At 41.5% G+C, this 22,860-nt stretch overlaps 2 pseudogenes; one reads left to right on the forward strand and one right to left on the reverse strand.

The window, feature by feature from the left end:
- LOC111548281 overlaps positions 1–4,305 on the forward strand; it is a 9,465-nt pseudogene extending 5,160 nt beyond the window's left edge.
- Positions 4,306–14,592: 10,287 nt separating this feature from the next.
- On the reverse strand, positions 14,593–14,713 carry LOC111548450 (annotated as a pseudogene).
- Between the last annotated feature and the right edge of the window lie 8,147 nt (positions 14,714–22,860).

Here is a 22,860-nt window from a genome sequence, read left to right on the forward strand (position 1 = left end):
TTTTTTTTTTTTTTTTTTTTTTTTGAGGCGGAGTCTCGCTCTGTCGCCCGGACTGGAGTGCAGTGGCCGGATCTCAGCTCACTGCAAGCTCTGCCTCCCGGGTTTACGCCATTCTCCTGCCTCAGCCTCCCGAGTAGCTGGGACTACAGGCGCCCGCCTAAAAGCCTATAATCTTAATCATTCTTAATGGTAGATCACTGTAAACATTGTTCCATTAAGAGCAGACAAAGATAAGGTCAGGCGCAGTGGCTCACACCTGTAATCCCAGCACTTTGGGAGGCGGAGGCGGGCAGATGGCTTGAGCTCAGGAATTTGAGACCAGGCCAAGCAAAATGGCAAAAACCCATCTCTACAGAAAATACAAAAATTAGCTGGACATGGTGGTGCACACCTATAATCCCAGCTACTTGGGAGGCTGAGGCAGGAGAATCGCTTGAGCCCAGGGTTTGGAGGTTGCAGTGAACCAAGATCACCCCACTACACTCCAGCCTGGGTGACAGAGTGAGACACTGTCTCAAAACAGAGTAAGGCAAAGACGTCTGCTATCACTCCTTCTAGTCAATAAGGTGAAGGGTAAGACAAAATCATACTGTCATTATTTGTAGGTAATATAATTGCGTTATAGAAAACCTCAAAAGAATGTACAGACAAATTATTAGAATTAATAAGAGAGTCCAGCAAGGTTAACTGCAAAAACACAAAACTGGAAGAAGGTATTTGTGACATATAGAACTGACAAAAAGTAAGATCTAGTGTGTGTGTGTGTGTGTGTGTGTATGTGTGTGTGTGTCTGTGTGAATATTTTTTTTTTTTTGAGATGGAGTCTTGGTCTGTCGCCCAGGCTAGAGTGCAGTGGCATGATCTCGGCTCACCGCAACCTCTGCCTCCCAGGTTCAAGCGATCCTCCTGCCTCAGTCTCCCGAGTAGCTGGGATGTACAGGCATGCGCCACCACGCCCAGCTAATTTTGTATTTTTAGTAGAGATGGGGTTTCTCCATGTTGGTCAGGCTCGTCTCGGACTCCCAAGCTCAGGTGATCCACCCATCTTGCCCTCCCAAAGTGCTGGGATTATAGGCATGAGCCACTGCGCCTGGCCTTGTGTGAATCTTAAAATAAGAAAAAGACAAACCGGTAGGAAGATGAGCAAAATACATGAATAGGCACTTTACCAAAAGAGGAAACATAAATTACCCATGAACATGAAAAGATGCTCAACCTCATTGACAATCAGGTAAATATAAATAAATGCCACAAGAAGATAGAATTTTACTCCAACTCTGTTGGCAAAAATTAACAAATTTTGTATCAAGTGCTGGTGAAGACATGTATCAGTGGAGCCTCTTTTATACCACCAATATTGTGTAAACTGGAACAATCTTGATAAACACTTTGGCAATATTTTGTACAATTGAACTGTATATATTACAGGGAAATTCTTGCACACGCATAACAATATTCATTGCAGTACTATTTACCAAAAATTGGAGCCTATCAAATGTCTACTGATAGGAAAATGGAAAAATAGTGGTATATTCACAGAGTGCATGTACTATAGCTACACACATCAACCTGGTAAAATATAATGTATCAAAACAGCACACTATGGAAAACTAAATAAAGTCAAACTTGTATGAAGCTCAAACAAGTAAACTAAACGATATCTTGTTTAGTGATATCTATGCCTATGATAAAACTACATATTTTTAAAAATCAAGCATATAGTCAATATGAAATTCAAGCTAGTATTACCTCTGGTGAGGAGGTACAGCAAGACAGGAAATTGGAATACAGGTGGATGCATGAATAGGCAGTGTTCTAGTGCTTAAGTTGAATGGTGAGTTTCTAAGTCTTCATTTCATGTTGCATTTGTTCTTTTGATGTATCAAATACTATAGTTTAAGAGAGCTGTAGTTTCCCTCTTTCGCCACTACATGGCAGGCTAGCACCTCAGTGAAATAGGTCCTGAATGGGAAAGGCTGGTGTAAATGACACGTACCTAACGGCAGTATTCTAGCAGCATTCTAATTTCCCCACAGGGCTACAGATACACTAGGGCCTGATGTTCTCAGAGTGTTTAAATGCACAACCACAGCATCTCAGGTGTACATCACTGTGGCATGGATCTTGCAGCCACGTGACCGGGATTTTTGTTTTTATTTTTCCTTTCTTTCTGCCTGGTTATGTAACTATTTTTGCAAACTTAGAAGTCTCTCTGTTTGAATGTTGAGTTTTATTTCTCAGAATGTTCCAATATTTCCCAAGGCATTCATTCCTAAATTAATAACATGGAGCGGGAAGGCAGTCCCTCATGGCAATTGACACATCTACCTTGCACTTTTATGTCTAATGTTTCGGTGCTGTGTTTTTCACCACTAGCATTAGAACCACTGTTTAATAACGTCTGATGACACTATTGCAATATATAAAGTAATACTTAAAATTTAGTACCAATCAATGTTAAAATAGCAATGCAACAGTCATCGAAATCACTCACAGAAAGTCTGGTGCCAAATAGCTTATTGACATGACGTGATTGATGTGATAGTGACAAATGTCGGCAGGTCCTTCTTTTTTAGCAGCCAATATTATGCCACCAGTGGTGACACACAAACAGCATAAAGTCTAACTTCTATAAATCTCAAACAGGTAAACTCTACAGTATCTTCTTTGGTAATACCTATGCCTATGATAAAACTACATTTTTTTAAAAAATCAAGAAAATGGTTGACATGAACTTCAAGCCAGTATTCTCTGGTGAGGAGGGAGGGCATGATAGGAAAGGGGCATAGGGAGCACACAGGTGGATGCATAGCAGGTAATGTTCTAGTTCTTAAGTTGGATGGTGGTGTGAGCCACCCACTTGCAGCTTCACGCTCTAGACTTGCCCTGTCTGCTACCATAGCACTAGACACATGTGGCAAGGGAGCACTTGAAATAAGATGTGCTGTAAGTATAAAATACACACTGGAGTTTGAAGACTTAGTATGAAAAAAGGTCAAATGTCTCTTAATAAATTTTAATGTTGATTACATGTTGAAATGATAATATTTTGAGCAGTATGAAGAAGAGAAGACAACGACCCCAGGACAGATCAAAGCCCACGCCGCTGCATCCCACGTGCCCAGCGCCATCCCACGTCCTGCCGCCGTTGCCACCACCACCGTGCCCAAGAGAAAGGCTGAAGGTGATGCTAAAGGAGATAGAACCAAGATGAAGGATGAACCACAGAGACGATCTGCGAGATTTTCTGCTAAGCCTGCTCCCCCAAAGCCAGAGCTCAAACCTAAAAAGTCCCCTGAAAAGAAGGCAGAGAAGGTACCCAAAAAGAAAAAGGGAAAAGCTGAGGCTGCCAAGGAGGGGAATAACCCTGCAGAAAATGGAGATGCCCAAACAGATCAGACACAGAAAGCTGAAGGTGCTGCAGATGCCAAGTGAAGTGCGTGCATTTTTGATAACTGTGTACTTCTGGTGACTGTACAGTTCGAAATGCAATTTTTTATCAAGTTTTATAAAAATGTAGAATTTTGTTTTACCTTTTTTTAAGCTATGTTTTTAGCACACAGAACACTTTATTGTGGTTTTTGGGGAAGGGGCATGTGTCACTAACAGAATGTCTCCGAGGCTGGATTGATGTGGGGAAAACCCCTTTCCCTTCTAGTTTTGGGAGACTTGCTCTTGGCTCCCAGGAGGGGGGATTCCCTGACTCTGACACCCAAGGCCCCTTGGCACAAAAGCCTTGTGGGATGGCAAACCAATTCGTTTTTATGTCCTCTTCTCCCTTTCCACCTTTCAGCATAGACTTAACTCCCTTAAGCCCAGACACCTGTTGGGACCTGACCCTCAATAACTGGCTACTGGTGTGTCAGGCAATCTGGACTTTCCAGTGATGCCACTAAGATGGAACCCCTTGAAAAAGCAGTGGTTCCGTTTCTAGATTGTGGATCTTCAGAAAAATTCTGTCATTTTCATTTCATTTCCTGAAGGTCAGGGTCAGCTGGTGAAACATTGTTAAACAACATGCTAAATGTGAAATATCAACCTCACTCTAAACTTTTGCTGTTCAGAGCATCAGATGAGGACTTCATTTGGGTTTTACAGTGGCTTTCTGATTTTGGGTAGTCCATTGAAGAAGGGAGTTTGAAAGTCGCTGCATACTGTTAACGATTGTCTGCCCATGTCCTGATGTCCTGCCTGAAATGCCATGATTGTTTATGGACAGTATCCTTAATAAAGCTGGATACAGTTTGGCTTGGGAAAAAAATAATATTTTATATATGTTTGGTTAAATGAAATATTTCAATTCATTTCACCTGTTTCTTTTTACTTTTTCTTTCTTTTTTGGAGTCAGGGTCTCCCTCTGTCACCAAGGCTGGAATGCAGAGTTGCAGTCAGCACTCACTGAAACCTCAACCTATCAGTTTTAAAAGATCCTCCTGCCTCAGCCTCCCCAGTAGAGTAGCTGGGACTACAGGTGCAGGCCACCACTCCCGGCTAATTAATTTTTGTAGAGACAGTGTCCCACTATGTTGCCCCGTCTGTTGTCCAACTCCTGGCCCGAAGTGATCCTCCTTCTTCGACCTCCCAAAGTGCTAGAATTACAGGCATGAGCTACAGCCCCCAGCCTTTGCCCTCTTTTTTTTTTTTTGAGACGGAGTCTTGCTCTGTCTCCCAAGCTGGAGTGCAGTGGCGCCATCTCGGTTCACTGCAACCTCTGCCTCCCAGGTTCAATTGATTTTCCTGCCTCAGCCTCCCATGTAGCTGAGATTACAGGCACGCGCCACCACACCCAGTTAATTTTTTGTATTTTTAGTAGAGGCGGGGTTTCACCACATTGGCCAAGCTGGTTACAAACTCCCGACCTCAAGCGATCTGCCTGCCTCTGCCTCCCAAAGTGCTAGGATTACAGGTGTGAGCTACGGTGCCCGGCCCTTTTTCCCTTTTTAAAATGTGGTTACTAGAAAATTTAAAATTACATATGTGGCTCGCATTGTATTTCTGTTGGGAAGCACTGATCTATACGTTATTACCAATACAGTACTTGTGTATTACAGCACTCGTGTATCACAGTATTAGTTATTACAACACTGTCTTCGGATCCCTACACACGTGGCTGGCTTCAGGGGTGTGGGCAGTGCAGTCGCACAGGGCCCCACGTTTAGAAGGGCCTCGCCCTTGGTTTAATGCTCTGCTCTCATTGCCTTGAAACCCTTACTTTTACCTTTGAATTTGAGTTTTCTAAGCGAAGTCTCACAGGACAATGGAGACTGCGCCAGGGGCTTGAAGGCTCGGCTCAAGCCCGCCCCGCCTCCCTCCCTCCTAGGGATGACTCCCAGTGTCTCTGGCCGGGGCCTGCCTCTCGCTCGCCGCTCCGGCCCAACAACGGCTGCCATTTTCCCTCCAGGCAAGGTCCTGGGCGCGGCTCTGGGGAGGGTCAGGGTGTGCGTCCCGCCGTGTCGTGGGGCGGGGTATGGTGATGGCCACGCATCCCTTCCCCGGGCTTCCCCGGCCCACCTGGATCTAGGGACTGAGCGCGACTGACGCCGAGGTCGCAATACCGCTGGGGGCTGCCTGGTGCCATGGGGTTGGGCCGCGGGCCCACGGGGAGAGACACCTGGCCTGACTTCTGCAGGCCTCTCCCCGCCAGGGAGCGCACGGCAGCGGTGCCCAGGGGCTGGAGGCAGCGTAACGCACGCGCCCGGCGTCGCTGAGGGCCTGCGCCGGCCCCAGAGTATCCGCGTGCCCGAGGGAGCGTGCCCGCCTCTGGCTCCGAGCTTGGGGGAGGGGCGGCGTGAGGGAGGGAGGATCCTCTTTCCCTGCTTCCAACCTTCCTGAGTCTTTGTTGTGCTGTTTGTCTCTTCTGGGCTAGTCAGAGCAGCCTCTGGGGACAAGCCGTAACGTACGAATTGGGTAACTCGGTGATTCCACATTGCTCAATATGAAGATAAATGGTAAAATTCATGCTAATAATTTAAAATTGTATTTTTTCTTTATTTAGAAATTTTCATAAGTAGCATCTAAAAAGCACAAAAAGTCCGGAGAGAGAAGGCTAGAATCTAGGTAAAAGCTTGTACTTGCCTTTTGAATAAGGCATCCTCATTTTGCACTGGGCCCACAAATTGTGTAGCCAGTCCTGCTTCCATAATCTAAATTTCAAGCACTCTAGGCTCTGACCACTACTTTTCGGTTGTCCAGAACCACAAGTCCAGCAACCCTTTGATTCCCATACGAACTACAATTAATTGATCTTACCACCTTTTCTCTGGATGTGTGTGTGTGTGTGTATGTGTGTGTGTGTGTATGTATGTGTATGTGTGTGTATATATATATCCTGGCTTCCCTCCTTTCCCGGCTTAAATTTCATTGTCCACTATTATGGTCATTCCTGTGGATACACCCTGAACTCCCTTGCCCCGTCTCCGTTCACAATACCCATCTGGCCCACTCTAGTAAAGCCCAACTCTCTGCTCTGGCGACCTCTTAGGCTCCACTAGGCAGCCCTGGGTGCCTCACTCTGCAGTCTCCAAAGAGCAACAAGAGGGGAAGCCCTGGTGTGCAAGAGCTCTTCATACCTCTGCTTTAAAGTCATACTCCCCAAGTTCCATTGGCCGGCACAAGTCACAGGGCCAAGCTCAGCCTCAAAGGGTGGACAGATGGATTCCATCTCTTGATGAAAGAAGCTACAGAGTTACATTGTTAAGGGGCTCATGTACATAGATGGAGAAAATTTGTGGCAATTTTTTCAATCTACCACAGACTTTAAAAGGAAAGAAAGTATATCTTAATCTTTCTCCTCCTGGGAAGTATGTTAGTTTCTGCAAATCTGACTACTGTCTCCAGGAACCTCAGTTATTGAGATAACAGGAAGGAGAGGGGCAACTTTGTCAAATCATTAGATTCTCCAGAATTATGTTGGTCTGGTCACCATACATAAGGTGACTACTGCTTAAAAAACTTTTTTTTTTTTTTTTTTTAGACAGTGTCTCAGTCTGTTGCCCAGCTGGAGGGATTACAGCTTAATGCAGCCTCGCCCTCCAGGGCTCAGGTGACCCTCTCACCTCAGCCTCTTGAGTAGCTGGGACTACAGGTGCTTACCACCACACCCAGCTAGGTTTTTTGTTTGTTTGTTTGTTTGTTTGTAGAGACAGGGTTTTGCCATTTTGCCTAGGCTAATCCTCGAATTCCTGGGCTCAAGCTATCTGCCCGCCTCAGTCTCCCAAAATGTTGGGATTACAGGCATGAGCCACCATGCCCGGCCCCCACAAAAAGTCTTTTAAACATCTATTGAGTACAATGTTTTGCATGGATTATAAAATACTTGCTCTATTTCCTCATTATCATTGAGGAAGTAGAGACAAAGTAGTTAAAATATATGCATGAAGTCACACAAGTAGGAAGTGGCAGAATCCAAATTTGAATACAGGTCTGTTTCAAGTCAGAGCATGCAACCACTATGCTATGTTATCTGCTAATGCAGTTTGTTTCTAAAATAAGGCTTGCTTCATGTGGCATAAACATGGTGATAAATACAGACGGTTCCTGACTTATGATAGCTTGACCTGGGATTTTTCCACTTTATAATAGTACAAAAGCAGTGCACATTCAGTAGAAACTGTACTTCAGGTTTTAAGTTCTGCTCTTTTCCCAGGCTATGGTACTGGCATATGTGGTAGGACACTCTCCCATGCTGGGCAGCATCAGTGAGCCACAGCTCCCAGGCAGCCACTCGATCATGAGGGTAGACACCTGATACTCTACAGTAGACTGTGTTGCCAGATGATTGTGTGCAACTGTAGGCTAATGTCAGTATTCTGAGCATGGTTAAAGTAGGCTAGGCTAAGCTATGCCCATAATCATACAAAGCACCCGCACCAATAGAATCCCCTCAAATTAACCCTGGTCCCTCTCCGTCAAAAACCACCCAACTCCCTATATTATTAAAATTAACCACCACCACTAATCCATCAAAATCTAAAACTCATAAAACCAACCCTACCTCCATCACTAACCCTACCAGAAGACTCCCCAAAACCTCAAACCCTGAACCCCATGCTTCAGGGTAGTCTTCAATAGCCATCACCGATGTTCAGTAGGTTAGGTGTATTAAATGCATTTTCAACTTGCATATTTTCAACTTACAATGGGTTTATTGAAACATAGTCCCATCCTAAGTTGAGAAACATTTGTACTGTTTTTCAAAAAAGTTTCATTCTATAACTTTATTACATGTCAACTACATATCCAGTTAACTTCTTTAATGAAACATGATGAAATTATTTGTACATATTATATCCCAAGGAGTCAGACACAGAGACATAACATATAATAGCATAGTAATGTTAGACCCCATACTAGATGGTAAACTAGATTGTAAAAGTCATAACTTGCATATCACCATTTAATGTACTTTTTAATCTTTTTTTTTTTTTAAGGCAGGATCTCACTCTGTTGCCTAGCCTGGAGTGCAGTGGTGTGATCATGGCTCACTGCAACCTCGACCTCCTGAGTTCAAGCGATCCTCCCATGTCAGCTTCCCAAGTAGCTGGGACTACAGGCACACGCCACCATGCCTGGCTAATTTTTTGTATTTTTTGTAGAGACAAAGTTTTGCCATGTTGCCCAGGCCACTCTCCAACTCCTGGGCTCAAGCAGCCCTCCTGCCTCGGCCTCCCAGAGTGTTGGGATTACAGGCGTGAGCCACCACACCTGGCCTTAATCTTCAAAGAAAGAAAGATTGTTCTAAAATTCAAAGAGAGATATTCTAAAATTTATTATTGAATAGGTAGGACATGCACACAGTACAGTAGTCCCCCATTATCTGTGATTTCACTTTCTGTGGTTTTGGTTACCTGCAGTCAACTGCCATCTGAAAATATGAAATGGAAAGTTCCAGAAATAAACAATTCATAAGTTTAAATTTTGTGCCATTCTGAGTAGGATGAAGAAATCTCTTACTGTCCTGCTTTCTCTGTCTGGGATGTGAATCATCCCTTTGTCCAGAGTATTCATGTTGTATGTGCTACCAGCCTGTTTTGCCATGTTGCCCAGGCCACTCTCCAACTCCTGGGCTCAAGTACCAACTCCTGGGTACCCATCTTTGTTTTGAGATGAACAAACATACTATACATAGGGTTCAGTACTATCCAAGGTTTCAAGCATCCACTGAGGATTTTGAAACACGTCCCTCAAGGATAAGGGGGGCTTCTATATACAATTTAAAAGTCACACATATATAGCAGTTTGGTGGCTTTCCACAAGGTTTTTTTTTTTTTTTGAGACGAAGTCTTGCTCTGTTGTCCAGGCTGGAGTGCAGTGGCACAATCTTGGCTCACTGCAACCTCCACCTCCCAGATTCAAGCGATTCTCCTGCCTCAGCCTCCTAAGTAGCTGGGATTACAGATGTGTGCCACCATGCCTGGCTAATTTTTGTATTTTTAGTAGAGAGGGGGTTTCACCATGTTGGCCAGACTGGTTTTGAACTCCTGACCGCAAGCGATCCACCCGCCTTGGCCTCCCAAAGTGCTGGCATTACAGGGGTGAGCCACTGTGCCCAGTCGCTTTCCACAAGTTAAACATAAAATTTCCACGTGACCTACCAATGCTGCTCCTTGGTATATAACAAAAATAATAACGAGCTCAAACAAAAACTTGTACACAAATGTTCATAGCAACTTTATTTGCAATAGCTAAGAGGTAGAAAGAACCCAAATGTTCATCAATAGATGAATGGATCAGCAAAGTGTGGTATAGCCATACAATGGAATATTATTTAGCTACCAAAAGTAATGAACTACTGATGCAGGATACAACATGGATGAACCTTAAAAACCTTGAAAATATTTTGCTAAATGAAGCCAGACACAAAAGACCACACAATGTATGATTCCATTTATATGCAATATACAGAATAGACAAATCATAGAGACATAAAGCAGATTAATGGTTTCCAGTGGCTGGGGGGCAGAGGAGTGACTGCTTTATGAGTACAGGGTTTCTGTTTGGGGTGATGAAAATGTTGTGGAGCTAGATAATTGTGATAATGACATAACATTGTAAATGTACTGAATGTCACTGAATGGGATACTTCTAATGATTACAATGGTAAATTTTATGTTATAGGCATTGTACTACAAAAAGAAGCCTGAAAAGGAGTACACAAGAATATAGAGTAAAAACTGAGAGGCTGACTTGGGGTTCACTGCCTATGAGTTAGCACTGGTCTGCAAGGAGCAGTCCCATTCAATAAAATATTGCTGTCTATACATATATTTTAAAAAACACAAAACGAAGACACCAAAAAACCTTAAGTCTTCCTCACATCCCTGTCTTCTAGCACCTAACTTCTTTCCCCAGAAGTCACTCCTGCTATCAATTTGTTCTATATTTGTACTGACAAATTCTGTGCATCTATGAACACATATATTTATATTTAGTTTAACAATATTTTCATATAATTATAAAATATTGCAGTATCATGTACCTACTGTATTTTTTTCCCTTTTGTTCCACAACCCCTCAGTATGGAGATTCCTCCCTTTCACTACCAACACAGAACTAACCCATTCTTTTACATAACTATTCAATGTTCCTTTGTTTGAAAGTTTTAAAATTTGTTTATCCTCTTTTGATAGAAATTTCGGTGCTTTCCAATCTTTTGTTTTCTTTTACTTTACAAATATCTTGTGAGTAGTTACCCTAAATCAGGGATTAGCAAACTACAACCCAGGGGCCAAATCTGATCCACCACTTGTTTTTTTCTGACCTGAAGGTTAAGAATAATTTTTCATTTTTAAATGGTTGAAAAAAGTTTTAGGCCGGGCGTGGTGGCTCAAGCCTGTAATACCCCAGCACTTTGGGAGGCCGAGACGGGTGAATCACGAGGTCAGGAGATTGAGACCATCCTGGCTAACATGGTGAAACCCCATCTCTACTAAAAAAAAATACAAAAAACTAGCCGGGCGAGGTGGCGGGCACCTGTAGTCCCAGCTACTCGGGAGGCTGAGGCAGGAGAATGGCGTAAACCCGGGACGCGGAGCTTGCAGTGAGCTGAGATCCGGCCACTGCACTCCAGCCTGGGCGACAGAGCGAGACTCCATCTCAAAAAAAGAAAAAAAGAAAAAAGTTTTAATTTCTGTCTCTCAGGTTGGAGAGACCTTGGTTCCCTGCAACCTCCACCTCCCAGGCTCAAGCAATCCTCCTACCTCAGCCTCTCAACTAGCTGGGACTACAGGCACTCACCATCATGCCTGACTAATTTTTGTACGTTTTGAAGAGATGGCATTTCATCATGTTGCTCAGGCTGGTCTCAGGTTCCTTAACTGGAGTGATCTCAAAGTGCTGGGATTACAGGCATGGCCCACCTTACCCCATAACCCACTTTTCACATGTATGAATGTATCCACAGGACAAATTTTTTTAAAGTAAAACTGCTAGGTCAAAGGCAATATGCATTTTATAATTTAATAAATATTACCAAATTGCTCTCCATAGAGGTTAAATCACTTTACACAGTTTGACCGACACTGTATGTTTTCAAACTTTTTGATCTTTAACAATATGATAGATTTTTTAAAAAATGTATAGCACAAGCTATCATTTATGAGACAGAAATTTGAACCCTGATTGAATATTTACAAATATTAAGGAATTGTTGTTAATTTTGTAGATATAATGATGGTATTTTGGAACACTGAATAGGTATTTTGGAAGATATTTTGCTTATATATGATGATATTTTGGTTATATATTATTGAAAGACATAGACTAAAATAATTATTAATGAAATAATGCAATGTCTGGGATTTGCTTCAAAATAATAGAATGGGAGTGTGTGTGCACTCTCCCATGACTGATGAACCATGACTGACTATGAGTTTATGATTGTCAAATCTGGGTGACGTGTACTCTACAGTTTTCTCTTCTTTTGTATATGTTTGAACCTTTCCAAATTAAAAAAAAAAAAATTCACTTCCAAAAAAAAGGAGTGACCGAGAGGAGAGTAATTGGAAACAATGAATCCAGACAGCTCTCTTTAGGCATTTTGATATTTAAAAAAGAAGGGGAAAAAGGCCACTAGCTAGCAGGATCAACAGAAAGATATATTTTAAAAAGAAATTTAATTATTCAAGTATTGCATATGGGTGGGAAATGCACAGCACAATGAATGATCAGTAAGTGAACATCCCTAAATATGAAAGAAAAGGTTTACTTATTGGATTTTTTGGTAAACATTTTGTTGATGTATAATTACATATAGTAAAGTGCGTAAACATTAAGTATACTAAACTTGATGGATTTCAACAATGAGTTGTCCCCATGGAACCAACACCCTAAGTCAAGAACAGAGTTGTAAATCACTGTGGTGTCTGCAGGGGAAAAAAAAAAAAAGAATAGAGCTGGGTGTAGTGGTGTTTATCTGTAATCCCAGCTACTTGGGAGGTTGAGGCTGGAGGATCACTTGAACTCAGGAGTTTGAGGCTGCAGTGAGCTGTGAACATGCCATTGCATTCCAGCCTAGGTGACAGACAGAGATCTGGTCTTTAAAAACAAAACAAAACAAAACAAAACAAAAACAAAAACAGAAAACATTTCCAGAATGCTAGAAGCTTCTTCCTTATCTCCTTCCAGTCAAGCAGTCAATACTCCCCACAAAAGGTAAACTCTCTTGCCTTCTTTTGAACTTTATATAAATGGAATCAGTACAGTAGTGACTGTTTTGTGTCTGGCTTATTCTGCTCAAGATGATGTCTGGACATTCATCATGTTGTTGCATGTAAAGGGCATTCATTCTCTTTTTGATGTATACAAATACATAATAGTAGAACATTCTGATGTATGAATATAGCAACAACTTATCCATTCTACTGGTCATGGACATTTGAGTTTTTCCAGTTTGGGACTATTACCAACAGGGCTGCTATAAACACCCTAGTATATGCTTTTTGGTATACATATGCACTCATTTCTGTTGGGTATATACATAGGAGAAGACTTGCTGGATAGTAGAGTATGCATCTTTTTCACCGGTGGGCACCGCTTTTCCAAAGTAGCCGAATCAATTTCTATTCCCACCAGCAATGTATGAGAATTGTTATGATCAGTTTTTTAAAGTTAGACACTCCAGCAAGTGGACATCGGTATCTCAGCATTGTCTTAATGTGTACTTCCCTGATGACTAATAATATTAAACTCTTTTTTTAAATATGCCTATTGAGCATTTGAATATACTCTTTGGTAAAGTGATTGTACAAGTCTCTTGTTCATTTTCCCCCTTGGCAGTCTTTTTCATAGTGATTTGTCGGAGTTCTTTATATATTTTGGATCCGAGTCCTTTGTTGGATACACAACACACACATATAAAATAAATATTTATATTATTAAATATTATATAAATAAATTATATATAACATAAATATTTTCTCTCAATAGTGTATATCCTCTATGTTCTTCTTCCTTCTCAAGATTGTCTTTGCTCTTCTTCATTCTTTGTAATTTCCATATAAATTCTACTGAGCTTTTTTACTTCTACCAAAAGAAAAAAAAATAGGATTTTGAGTGACATTGCATTGAACCCAACGAATAATTTGGGAAGAATTGACATTTTTACAATATTGTGTCTTCCAAAGTATACATGTTAACTATCCCTCCATTTACTTAGGTCTTTAACATTTTAATTTAATTTAATTTTTTTTTTTGAGACAGGGTCCCCCAGGCTGGAGTGCAGTGTCACGATCCCGGCTCACTGCAACCTCCACCTCCTGGGTAAGAGAAAAACCTGTTGATCAAGCAAAGTAAGTCTGAATACTTATTTTAATACTTACTTTTAAAGTAAGCGGGTAGGGCATAAGTTGTGTTAGCCTTACTGCAGAAAGGAGGAACACTACCTCGATAGAGAATTAGTAGTATGTCAGAGGGAGATTTCGAGAAAGGATATTTGTAGGATTTGGGGGTCTGGGCTCAAATAGTTTAAGATGGTCTTACAAAGAAAGAAACTGATGGGAATTACACACAGTTTATAACATTTAGAAGAGTTAGGATTAGCAGACACAGAGAAGTAGAGGTCTCCATGCAAGCCTTGATAAATAAACTGTCATATACGTGAGCTTTTTGCCTATTTGAGCAGTCTGTTATCCTGACAGGAGAGTTCTTTGGCCAGATGAGCAAACTGTTTTCCCCAATATGTTAATTTCTTGAAGCAAACAATAAATGTTGGTTTACCACGTTATCTTCCTGGGCAAGAATTTCCTAGAAGACTTGTGTCATGTTGACCCAAGTGGTCTTAGTCCTCAGTCAACAGTACCAACTTCTTAGTCTGAAATCTCCTGTCTCATAAAAGTGGAGACCTATTTTTGCTGTCTGTCCTTTCTATACTGTGACTTCACTGTGGGTAGGGCATAAATCTTATACTCCTGAATGTGGGGTTTGTTTATTTTTACATATTTGTAGCCAAATAGATATTATTACTTATAATAAATGCTTTTATTTTCTTCTTTTTAAAAACTTAATAGTGCATCACAATAATTTTCACATTATATTATACAATCTTTATAAAAACTATTTTGATGGTTCTATTATTGAGATTGTTGAGGTTATATCATTAGCTAGATTCCAAGAAATTGAATCACTGAGACAAAAGGTATAAACCTTTCTAGAACCTTCATAAATATTATCAATTGCTTTCCTACACTTGATCTTAGCCAAAAGGCTGAGAAGCGATCAATCGCTTTCCTAAATAATTTTACCAATTTCCACACCTTTCAGCCAAATATGAGGAGTCCTATTTTACCAAACTCTCTGTAACACTGGATATTAATATTGTAAAAAATACTTCTAATTTGCTGTTGCAACTGTTATCTTATTGTTATATGGATTTATATTTGTTTGATTCCTAAAAATGTTCAGATTATTTTCATACACTTGTTTGCTGGTTCTATTCAATTCTTAAATTATTTGTTGTATTTTTCAAAATTGTACTCAGGTCATCAGGTGGAGAAAATTAATTAATCGCATTTCTCAGTTCATAGTTTATTGTCCTCACAGGTTAGTACTAATTGTTCTCTTGAAATTTTTCTTTTTTCTCCCTTCTTCTCTGATTCCTACCATACATTGCTCTCTCTCCCAGGCTGGAGAGTGCAGTGGCATGATCATGGCTTACTGCAACAACTGGCTCCCAGGTTCAAGTGATGCTGCTGCCTCAGCCTCCTGATTAGTTGGGTTTACAGGCGCCCACCTCTACGCCTGGCTAATTTTTTGTATTTGTAGTAGAGACAGGGTTTCAGCATGTTGGCCAGGCTGGTCTTGAACTCCCAACCTCAGGTGATCCATCTGCCTCAGTCTCTCAAAGTGCTGGGATTACAGGTATGAGCCACCGCACCTGGCCCATATATACCCATTCTAAAGCATTTGTTATACATCCTTAAATACATACATTGCATGTATCCTTAGAAAACATGTATTATTATGTTGTTTGTATATGCTATTTAATGAATAGAATCTAGTTATAAATCTCATTCTGTTTCCCCACTTTTGCACTTAACCCTATGTTTGTGAGGCCCATCAATGGTGTTTTATGCATATCTATTCCATCACTTCTTTCTCCAGCATTGTATTTTCGTAGTGTACTACATATTAGTTGCAGCGACACTAGTTGCTGTAATAAACAAACCCAAAAGCACATAATGCTGAACACAAGTGAAGTTTATTTCTTGCTCTTGAAATCCAAAAAATGGGTATTCCTCATTGGTGTGTAGGTTTCTCCCCAGTGGTGATTTAGAGAACCTGGCTGCATCTATCTTGTGGCTCTGCCTTCTTTAACACGGCTTCTAAGATGGTCACATCCACCTGCATTGCACTGGCAGAAGGTGAAAGGCATAAATATCTTGTGTGAGAGGTTTTCATGGGCCTGGAATAGCAACATCATTTCCATTCATATTCTTTGACTAGACCTCAGTCAAATGGCTGTGCCTAACTGCAATGAAGACTGGAAAATGTAGTCTATTTGTGTGTCTTGGAAGAAAAGGAGATAGATTGAGCCACTAACCAATCTTGCCAGGGTGAGCAGCCATCATAAGGTTCTTCTCCATTTGTGATAATGAATACCTAGGTTGCCCTCACTTCCCCACCACTCAGATAAAGCCATGAGGAAGGTCCTTGTACATTTCCTCCTAAAAACCTTTGTGAGTTCTCTGTGATAAACACTAACATTTGGTTTTGCCTATCTAATTTTTGCCATTCTGACGTCCATGTATAAAAAGTGGTATCTTGTGATTGCATTCCTCTGATTACTAATAAATTTGAGTATCTCTTCTATTTTGGGCTTTTGCTTCTGTGAATAACTTGTTCTTTTCTGATGCTATTTTTTTTCTATAGGGTTTCCTGTGGCTTTTTTTTTTTTTATTGATTTGCACGAGTTTTTATATAACCTAGAAGATAATCACTCTTTTGTTTTAGATATTATAAACAAGTGCAGAAAGCACATTCTTCTCAAGTGCGCATTGAACATTTCCCCCAGATACACCACATGCTGAGACATAATCAAACCTTAACAAATATCAAAGGAATGAAATCCTACAGATTGTGTTCTTCGACTGTGGAATTAAGCCAAACATCTATCATATGTAGCTAATAATACAACCCCCAACTGCTTTGAGATTTGGTAGGACTTCTAAATAACTTATGAATAAAAAAATCACATGAGATTTAGAAAATATTTTGAACTGAATAATAATGAAAACACAACAAACCAAAACTTGCAGGATCATTACAAGTAAAAGTTCTCAAATTTAAATCTATTGCTTCAAAAATATTCAGATCATAACTTCATTTGTTCTTGTCTAAATTCTTTTTTGATTTCCTACATCACCAAACCTAGCAAAATTAAAAGGCAGGATAAGAGAAAAACCACTTATGAAAACAAAGATAAGGTGGAAGAACAACAATATATTTTAAACTAAGAAAAAAAGGCAAAGAAAACTGTAGCTTGACGTATTTGAAAGGTTTGCATCATCTTGGTATGTTATATTTGCTGTGTAAATAAGTATGTCAGAGAAGCTGATACAATTTCTTAATTTGATTCTTGTAATAAACATATATAATTTTATTTTATAAACTGTAGGATGTCAGCCAGACAGTGATTAGAGGAAAATGTACGGCTTTAAATGTATATATTAGAAATGAAAAAAAAAAAAAAAAAAAAAGACTAAGAATTGGCTGGGCAAGGTGGCTCACGCCTGTAATCCCAGCACTTTGGGAGGCTGAGGCAGGTGGATCACTAGAGGTTAGGAATTTGAGAACAGCCTGGCCAGCATGGTGAAACCCTGTCTTTACTAAAAATACAAAAATCAGCTGGGCGTGGTAGTGCACCTGTAATCCCAGTTACTTGAGAGGCTGAGGCAGGAGAATCGCTTGAACCTGTGAGGAGGAGGTTGCAGTGAGCCAAGATGTCATGACTGCACTCCAGCCTGGGTGACAGAGCGAGACTCTGTCTCAAAAAAAGAAAAAACAAAAACAAAACAAAACTAAGAATTGAAAATCAGGAATCTAAAAGAAGGGCAATCAAATTAGGACCAAATAAAGAAAAAGCAAAGAAGTAATAAAGAGCAAAAATTTGTGAAATAGAAAAAAATTTGCAATATGGAAAATAAATCCAAACATTCATTCTTTGAAAAGGTTAAAAAAATTGATAGGCCAGGCACAGTGACTCATGCGTGTACTCCTAGCACTATGAGAGGCTGAGGCGGGAGGATCACTTGAGCCAAGGCTAAGGCTGCAGTGAGCTGTGATCATTTCACTGTATTCAAGCTTGAGTGACAGAGTGCGACCCTGTATCCAAATAAATAAATAAATAAATAAATAGATAGATACAAATTGAGAAATAGTAGTAAGACCAATTAAGAAAAACAAAGAGAAAATATGAATTACCAGTATCAGGAATGAAAAAAGCAGGCCATAAAAACAGATGCTACAGATATTAAAATGATAAACAGACATTATAAAAAATGTATGCTAATAAATTTGAAAATTTGAAGGAGGTGAATCAATTCTTTGAGAAACCCAATTTACCAAAACAAACATAAGAAAAAGTACAAAATGTGGCCGGGCACGGTGGCTCAAGCCTGTAATCCCAGCACTTTGGGAGGCCGAGGCGGGCGGATCACGAGGTCAGGAGATCCAGACCATCCCGGTTAACATGGTGAAACCCCGTCTCTACTAAAAAATGCAAAAAAACTAGCTGGGCGAGGTGGCGGGCGCCTGTAGTCCCAGCTACTCGGGAGGCTGAGGCAGGAGAATGGCGTAAACCCGGAAGGCGGAGCTTGTAGTGAGCCGAGATCTGGCCACCGCACTCCAGCCTGGGCAACAGAGCGAGACTCCGTCTCAAAAAGAAAAAAAAAAGAAAAAAAAAGAAAAGAAAAAGTACAAAATGTACATATACCTACATCTGTTTTAAAAACTTTAATCCATAAGTAGAAACCTTCCCTCAAAGAAAATACTAGAGGAGAAAAAAGGGAAAATTTCTCACCTTTCAGGCCAGCATAACTTTGATATCAAAATATAACAAAGTTATTACAAAAAGGAGAAATTACAGACTAATGTCTCTAATAAATAATAGAAGGCGGCCAGGCGTGATGGCTCACACCTGTTATCGCAGCACTTTGGGAGGCTGAGGCAGGTGGATCACCTGAGGTCAGGAGTTCGAGGCCAGCCTGGCCAACATAGTGAAAGCCTGTCTCTACTTATTAAAAATATAAAAATTAGCTGGACATAGGGGCACATGTCTGTAATCCCAGCTACTTGGTAGGCTGAGGCAGGAGAATCACTTGAACCTGGGAGGTGGAGGTTGCAGTGACAGAGTGAGACTCCATCTCAAAAAAAAAAAGTTTTATCCAACTCCATTACTCAGGAAACCTCTTCAGAGCTCTCCTTGTCTGGAAGTTCCCTGACACCAACTCCAGGAGGCCAGAGCTTGGGTCTCAGTTGTATGAACTGGAGCTGGTTACTTAATCTCTTTGCGCCCAGTTTTCTTCGTCTGTAACATGAGATCTTGTTACCTAACTCACTGGCTCACAAGCTCAAAACAGAGCAAGAAGAACATTCGAACACATTGCCGGGGGAGTGTAAACTGGATGTATTTTCTGGAAAGTAATTTGGCTAGATATATTCAGAAAGATTCAATTCTTGTGAGCTAGTAATTCCATTACTAGAAATTTATTATTGGCACATAATCAGATATACAGACAAAAATGCAAGTAAAAAGGTGTTCGTGGCACTGTTGTTTTAATAGTGATATTTTTGTAAACATCTTGAAAGTCCAACAATCAGGGCATGGCCACCATAATTATAACACATCTATTCTGATAAATGCAGCCATTACGAATTGCTGTAGCAGAATGTTTGGTAACATTGAAAAATGTCCACGACTTTATGTTAAATGAAAAGAAAAAAAGATACAGAACTCTTTGTGTGGTATGGCTCCAATTTTGTTTCATGAACTATATATGTCTATGGGCTTAGAAAAAAGACTAGTGGGAAATTTAGTGAAAATCTTGTTGCTAGTGGTATAATTCTATATACATTTAAAATCAACATTTGAAATATTGTCCCAGCATTCCTCATAAGCATGTGTTGCTTTGTTAATAAGAGACGCAAATATTTAAAAAGTAACCCAAATTAAAATTATTTGTGGGAAACTGCTTTGAAAATCATTGTGCTACACAAATGTGAGATGTAAGTGCATTTCTGGGGCTTTAGAAGCACAGATGGATTCCTGTTTAAATCAATACATTTGACTACAAGGAAGATAAATGGCTGAGTGGGTGGCCATGTTGGGCATGGCTCCTAAGTCAGGCGCTCTGCCTGCCCGCTCCGCCCCTGCAGCCCAGTAGTGAGAGTCCTGCCAGCCCTAACCCCTGCTTGTTTTTCTTCTCCCCCTGGATCCACCACCCAGCTCTCCTTCCTCTGGTAGGTATGAACGAGTCTGTCTAGTCTTGTCTGCTGAGTGAATCATGCCTCAGAAATGGGAAATGGCCTCAAGGCCAGGGCCTGTCTCCATGGAAGAGCTAGGACTCGCCTCAAATATGACATCAGCGTGAGTGCTGAGGGTTTCGCTGCAGCTTCCAGGCTAGATGGCAGGCGTGGGTGTTGTCATGTTTCTGGGCTTCTGGGCCAGGTCCTGATGGAATGCTAAAGTGATTTGACCGGACGCAGGTGAGGAGAAGGCTGCTTCTCCTGTGGTATGATTTGAGGGCATCCTTAGGTATCTCTGGTGCTGACTCACTCCCCTCCCATCCTGAAATCGCCATTATAAAAACTCCTTTGCCAGGGAAGACAACTGACAGGAGTGGACACGGAGGCTCCTGCTGAAATGCATGGGGATCGCACAGGGCAGCAACATCTCCTAATATTAGCACTGAGGCTCTGGAATCAGTCAAGCTTAGGTTTGGATCCCAACTCCACTACTGCTTGGGGACGTCCCTTGGTGCCACTGACATCTGTAAATGATGACAAAAAGCACTTACATATACAAAGCAGATGCCCGGCACAATTCTAAGTGCCCTTCTATTAACTCACAACAACCTTATTAGGAAGTTACTCATAATCACATCCATATTACAGAGGAAGAAATTGAGGCACGGGGTGGCGAATTAACTTGCTCAAGGTCTCACAGGATCAGCACTAGGATAAGTCCACACCCACTGTGGCTCCTTTGCTTTTAATGACCATGTTTGGGAATCTTATCGGTATCAGATGGGATAATAATAGAAACTATGACTTATTAGGGGCTTACTCAGTGCCAGGCACTGGACTAAATGCTATATAGGAATTTTCTCATTTGTTCATCCCAATGCGTGGATGAGGCAAGAACTATTGTTAGGTGCTAACATCACCCTGGCAGGACAGCCAACTGTATACAAAGTCCTGTGTTAAGGGCTGGGCCTTCAGGAGATTGCTATGGCATAGTTAAAATGTGCCCATAATAACTGTGATTCATGGTACAATCAGAGCTTGACGGAGCTGGAAGAAAGCTTAAAGGTCATCTGGTTCAGACTCATTTTCACTGATGACAAGAACCAGAGTGTGTGTGGGAGGGTGGTGGAGAGGTTTATTCCTACAGGAGTTTTGGGAGAAGATTTAGTGAGATGATAACAACAGCCAGCACTTACTGACTTTGGGTGCTGTGTGTGCTTGTGTGTTCATCTCATTCAACCCTCCGACCAGATGACGGTGACATTATTATTATCCCAGTTTCACAGAGATGGAAACTGAGATGTGGAGAAGTTGAGCAAGTACCTTGCCCAGCGGCACACAGCTAGCAAGTGGTGGAGCGAGGATGCTGCAGACTGGATTCCAGAGCCCGGGTGCTGAACCACCACGCTCAATGCCATCCCAGTTACAGGAGGAGGTTCAAAGGCCTGGGAAGAAGATGGACGAGGTGGATGGGAAAGGTCTTTGGAGAATATGAGGTCTTGTACAGACACAAGTAATTACTGGAAGGAGGTAAAGGTCCCAAGAGAGGTATAAAGTGGTATAGACCTCAGGGCAAAATCAAGGAAGATGTCCAGGATGAGGCGGCGTTTGCTCCTGGGGTAGGAGTGAGGGCTGTCCAGAGTATGTGTGGGATGGGGGTGGGGTTTCCTCCAGCCTTTCCCCATTGGCACGGGATGGCTCAATGAGTTAGTTAATTGGCTCCTTAGCACAAGTGAAGGGACCAGGACCACAGAAAGCTTTGGGCACCTAAAGCTGGGGTCCTGACTGCAAAGAACATGATGGGCGGGGAGAACTGAGAGGGCACAGAAGGTTGGTAGCAGGTAGGGTGGGGGTGGCCAGACAGCTTGAGTTCAAATCCTGGTGTTCTCCCACCCTGTAGTTATGAGGCCACAGACAAGCTACTCCACAGCTCTCTGCCTTAATTTCTTCATCTGAAGAATGGGAATGATAATAATGGTATGTACTTCAGAGGCTTGTGTAAATATAACATGCTTATCTGTGTGAAATGTTTACTGTGATGCCTGGCACAGACATTTCTCTCATTCTAAGCCCAGGATACCAATTGGTACCACTATCCAGAGAAGAATGGGGTTAGAACAAAGCAGGCACACGTCTATTTCAACCTACTTTCCTGGTAAACCTAAATCTGGCAGAGATGAATGGCTTCATAAAATAACACAGACTAGCCAGCTCCTCTCCTCCATCCTTGGTTTTGTTTTTGCCAATCACTAGATTTGCTTTTCAGGGAAAGATAAGGAGAGTAGGAGACAGAGAAGGCAGAGGCCAGTGGGCTGCCAGTTCTGTGAAACCGGGCTGATAGACTGTCAGTGGTTTCTGAGTTACCACTCTTATTTCTGCATCATCCTTGTGCAGCTCTGTCGGAATTTCTGAACTCTTGTGAATTAGCCTCCACAGTCCCTTGTATACTGTGGGTTTACTCTCCATTCTTAGAGGCAGACACATTCTTGCAGAGAAAACGCAGATGGGGACAAAATCCTTTCTTGAGCAGGTTAATGGCAAAATAGAAGGATGACTATCACGGGGGCAGGAGGGGAGTAAGAGGAAAGAGAAACCAGTATGTACTGAGGCACCCCTTCATAGGACCAGGCTTGGTGAAGAAGCTGGCATGTTCCTGTCACACCAGCCCTGCAAGGAAAGGATTTAACTCCATTGTAGAGATGTAGAAACTGGCCCAGAGCCACAGCTTGTCCATAGATGTGGAAATCCCACCCAGATCTATTCAACACTGAGTCACCCTCTTTCTCTATAGTACGTGAAAGGGGTATAGGATTAAAACAAGTGTCTTTACTCGTGCTTGAAAAATAACATTTTTGGGTGCACTTTATCTGAGAAACTCCATTGACTCAGAGCTGCAGGCTG

This window comes from Piliocolobus tephrosceles, chromosome 6, assembly GCF_002776525.5.
Source record: "Piliocolobus tephrosceles isolate RC106 chromosome 6, ASM277652v3, whole genome shotgun sequence".
Taxonomy (NCBI): domain Eukaryota; kingdom Metazoa; phylum Chordata; class Mammalia; order Primates; family Cercopithecidae; genus Piliocolobus; species Piliocolobus tephrosceles.